Below are 320 nucleotides of genomic sequence, written 5' to 3' on the forward strand. Positions count from 1 at the left end.
ATAAAGTAATTAATAATAATTAACAAAACACATAATAAATTCAGTATTATAGACTAGGGTGCCTCGTTGGCCAAACGCATCATTCGATCAATTGGGTTGTTCTTACCATAGTTAGTATGATGGAAAGGAATTACAAGAGGAAAACATGATCTAGAAAAACGAGGGGGAACTCTAAAGTTAACTTGGGAGAGTCAATATAACCATTAATTAGCTTACTCAAAAACACTAGATTTCCTGTCATACGTCTATCAACCAAGGAAATCAACCCAAGCTTATTAGAGACGGGAAGGTAATCATGATTAATGTACTGTATTCCTAAA

This window comes from Acyrthosiphon pisum, chromosome X, assembly GCF_005508785.2.
Source record: "Acyrthosiphon pisum isolate AL4f chromosome X, pea_aphid_22Mar2018_4r6ur, whole genome shotgun sequence".
NCBI lineage: Eukaryota > Metazoa > Arthropoda > Insecta > Hemiptera > Aphididae > Acyrthosiphon > Acyrthosiphon pisum.